Raw genomic sequence first — 4,999 nt, forward strand, 5'->3', positions numbered from 1 at the left:
CGGGAAAATTAAAGGTCCTAATTACTATTACATAAAAAAAATATACTTGCAACCTATACATGTTCTAGAATTTAAATAACAGAAATTGAATAATTAAATAAACACACATGCGACATTCATTAGGACTTGAGGTGAGAAGAAGAATCGAGTTGGAAAAAACCAGGGTTAAGGAGATTAAATGTAAACCTAAATTAAATGAATTATTAAACTAATCCTAATACTAGATTCTAGATTAAATACCTAATTAATTAATTAACTAATAATTAAAAAACCCTAATAACTAGATTGATCACCCTAATTAACTAAAATCCTAAAAACTAATTATTTAACTAATAGGAATTTGTATTAAATTAAAATTAAAACCTAAATTATTTAACCTAAATTAATTAATTTTCATGATTAAATTAAATTAGTAAAATAATTAGTTGGGACCTAATTCTAAGGTTAATAAGTTTTAATCCTAATAATTAGTGGTTAATAATTATAACAAACAAAATAAAGAGAATAAAAATAACAAAAATAAAATAGATAATAACAAGTGGGAGGCACACGGATCCCATGTGATGAATCCATGGTGGTATGCGGTGAGACTACGCCTGCATCCGTTCGTTTTGGCCTCCAGTGATTCCAAGGGCTTTGATTTGAAGGCGCGTCGTAGTCGTATGTTGATTGAGCGCACAGGATTCCTCAGCAACTGCAAACAACCAATTTATAAAAAAACCTTGCCATTTGCAGGGTTCGAACCCAGGGCGTTATGGATAACATTGTACACGCGTTGCCAACTATGCTGCTTTTAGTTAGTCATAGGTTTATAGAACGGGAAATTAAAATATAATAATAAACGAAAAGTCAAACATGCGTTCACGTGGGACCTGCGCCAACCAATGAGAAAGAGAGAGCGTGGGGCTGAAATTTGGACCAACCAATGGGAACAGCGTACGCGTGGAAAGAAGGTGATAGAGAGTATAAATGATAGAGAGTATAATTTAGTATTTAAGTTTATTAAGAATTTATATAAGTGGTAGTTTTATTTGTATTGTTATGTATTTGGGCCTTTATTAATATTTGGGCTTTTTAGTTTGTTATCCACTAGTAACATTATATATTGTAGTCTCATTGAGACATTAGGGTATCAAAGAAATGAAAAAAAAGTCTTTATTTTATTAGTTTATTTTATTTGTCTCTTTTATTTCTCTTAGTTTTCCTTAGCTTGTTAGGGTTCTAAATTAGCATCTTAACATTGGTGCTTTCATCCTTGAATTTCAATCCTTCCATGGCAAATCCATACTATCAATCTTTCAGTCCTCCATATGTTAGTGTTCCATCACCATTTTATTATCACTCCATTTCTCCTTATTACTCTACTGTCACAACTATACCACCTACATCATCTAACCCATACACATCATATCTACCTTCACCTAACCCATACATTTCATACCAACCAGAACCCCAAAATTCCAATTTACAATCAGAAATATTTTACCAAGACCTGGAAACTCTGAAACAATATTTGATTGAAACTCATGAGTTATCAAACAAATATAGAGAAGAGTTGAAAGAACAAATTCAGAATCTTTCTAATTCATTCAAAAAAACACAAGAAAAATGGAAAGAGAAATATGTTCTGAGTACTAAGGAAAAACATATGGTGGAAGGAAACCAAGAAATCAAAAAAGTTTTTGTTTCACGAATATCATCCTCGGTGATATCTCCGGCAACAACTCCGGCGAGAGTTCCGACAACTTCTCCGATGAAACTTCTGTCATCCACTCCAACAAGGCTTCGGACAGCACCTCCGACGATATTTATGATGTTTCCTACGACTCAATGCGCACCACAACAAAAACCGGACAGAGCATCAAAATATTTTACAACCTTTTGGTTTTTCATTTCTAACTCTCTTCAATCGGCTAATATTCATGGTAAATACACTTTTCCCTTTGATCCCGGAGGAATATTCATTATCACAAGCAATAAAGTTTTTTAAAGTTTTAGACTTTGAAAGAAAAAAATAGAGAAAAAAATTATAAGAAAGAAGAAGAAATGAAAGGAGAAGAGAAAGAGATTGGAAAAGAAAAAAGTGAAGAGAAGGAGAAAGAGAGGAAAAGAGTGAAAAGAAAAGAAAGAGAAATTTATTATATGTTTAGTACTCTCCATTATGTGCTAGCTGTCAAGTAGTTTTTCTCCCCCATAAACCAATTGCTAGCTGTAGTAAAAAAGATTAAAAAAAATGGATGCCAGCTATTATATCATTATCCTTCCTTTCCATGTCTCAATCACGTGATGCCAAGCTTGGTAGGGGTATGATTTTCTACTTTTTCAATGTTCACTTTCCCACTTAATGGTAGCAGCTACTAGTACCTACTTCAAAAAAAAATGTGTCATTCACGTTATAGGTTCTGTGTGTAGATTTGGTGGGGGAAACAATGCAATATATGAGTGAGACACACCTCAACAAACATATCCTTCCAAAGCCACATATTCTCCTCTTTTAATTTTTTTTATTTTATTTTTCATTAACTTGATAATATTAATTTTAGAACCTTGAGGACAAGGTTCAAGTGGACCCCGCGGCAATGATAGAGAGTATAATTTAGTATTTAAGTTTATTAAGAATTTATATAAGTGGTAGTTTTATTTGTATTGTTATGTATTTGGGCCTTTATTAATATTTGGGCTTTTTAGTTTGTTATCCACTAGTAACATTATATATTGTAGTCTCATTGAGACATTAGGGTATCAAAGAAATGAAAAAAAAGTCTTTATTTTATTAGTTTATTTTATTTGTCTCTTTTATTTCTCTTAGTTTTCCTTAGCTTGTTAGGGTTCTAAATTAGCATCCTAACAGAAGGTTATGGAAATTGACTGATTAACCAAAACGCTGCACGTGACCTCCCCCTGTTCACCATCGTCTTCTTCTTTTTCTCAGAATTTTTGTCTATGTTTTTCTAGCATTTAGCTACGGTTTTTGCGACGAAATTTTGTAGCAATTACCTGTAACAAATCAAACTAAAAAAATACGCGTTAAGCATAACCCATAAGCACCCAAATTGACTAAATAAGGTCCCACGATCAAGAATATGCCATTAGTTTTGGTTAACAACCCTTGAATCATCGATTCCGAAACTCAAAGCTCTTCATGGTTTAATAATGGCATCTTCTCCTGTATGCGTTAAACCACAGAAACGAACGCTTTGAGACACTCTAAACTTGATCAGTAATTGATGTATATGCGCATGAATTATTTATATTGTATGTAATACGAGTTTCAATACTTAAAATACATACAAACCATGGCAGGTGAAGGATGGTGTCTTGGAATGTTGCGAGCTTCGAGAATGGTTGGTATAAGTTCCTGGGAACCTCTTGAAGACGAAGGAAGGCTTGTTTTTTGCTGCAGCTCGCTGATGAAATCACTTGGTCGTGCCCTAGCTTCTTGGAAGTTTTGTAACGTTGAGAATATATAGAGGAAGGAATTAGGGTAAGAATCTGGTCAAAAGAATAAGTTAATTGATTGGAAAAAAATTTGAAAAAGATTTAGTTCATATATGATTCAAATCATCCTATTTTTGTTCCAATCAATTCCCAATCAAATATTTTCAATCTTGCCAGCTTTCAATAACTATCTTGGACCTCAAGGATGCTAAAAAACAAATCTTGTACTCATTGATTTAGTTTTTGCATTTTATTTTAATTAAAATTGAGTTAAATTGAATTAATTCAAGAATAAATAAAATAAATGTGAGCATGTCATGCCAATGGGATTTGGGGACTCTTTGCTATGTTAGAAACAAGTTTGAATCAAAGAAATATGGGCCCATTTGCAAGGAAATCCATTTTGGTCCCTATTTGCTTCATGCATTTCTTCAAGAATTTGCCAACTTCAACAAGTTATAACTCATTCAATATTTATCATATGGAGATGATCTAGGACGTTTTGGAAAGCCCGAGATGTCCTTTATAAGTCACTTTGGAACCTTTTTTGCATTTGGAGATTTTATCTTGATGATATGGTTCCTGACAAAAAACAGCTTTTGGCGAGCTTCTAGAAGGACCTGTAATGTTTTGGCTCATATCTCTCAAATGGTGCATTTCTTGGCTTTGGTCTTGGAGAACCAGCAGGCTAAGGAAGACCATGTCACTTATCTCCTACCGATATGCCAGCGGATAGAGATGCTTGGGCGGGATGCATTAGACTGATGTATCATCGCGCACGGCGGTCCAGAGGCGGTTGCCATCTTGGAGAGGATGGTCGGTGACGCGGGCGGTGCGGCGCTACATACCAGGCAGAGGAGGTCCCATGGAGATAGGGTTAGGCATACTCAGTAGATGTTGCCTATTTATTTTTTAGTCTTAACTTTTTTGTATTTGGGTTGTATTATTTTGACATTTCCGTACACTGTTTTTTTATATATATAATATTAGTATTTTATTCCAATTTGCGTGTTATATTTAGTTTATATCAAACATTGTTATATTAAGCATTTTCGTTTTCATTATCGTTTAATATAGAATACGGGACTAAACATTGTTTAGAAAAAAAAGGTTTCTGCGTATTTCGGAGAAGCATTTCCGAAACACAAAAAAAATGTGAAATTGGTGTTTTCGGAGATGCATCTCCGGAAACACCCCCCAATTGATGTTTTCGGGGATACATCTCCGAATTCTGCGAAAATTTAGAAAAGAAAACTTCAGAGATGCGTCTTCGAAGTAGGGGTATTATGGGGTTTTTGCTGGAAGTTCTCCCGATAGGGGGGTCTACAAAGAAATTTCCATATATAATGGACTTAAACATGCCTAAGGCCCATTAGAGTAAAAAAAGGCTTAAGGAGGCCCAATGAATACAAATGATATATTCTAATATAACTTGTGGAACAAATAATGAAGGTAGTTAGTTAGTTAAACCATTTTGTATATAACAAATGCTTCACTCAATAATAATAATAATCCATTCCTTGACAACAAAATGGATTAAACATGATATGTCAAAGCGATA

This window comes from Vicia villosa, linkage group LG4, assembly GCF_029867415.1.
Source record: "Vicia villosa cultivar HV-30 ecotype Madison, WI linkage group LG4, Vvil1.0, whole genome shotgun sequence".
NCBI classification, from domain to species: Eukaryota; Viridiplantae; Streptophyta; class Magnoliopsida; order Fabales; family Fabaceae; genus Vicia; species Vicia villosa.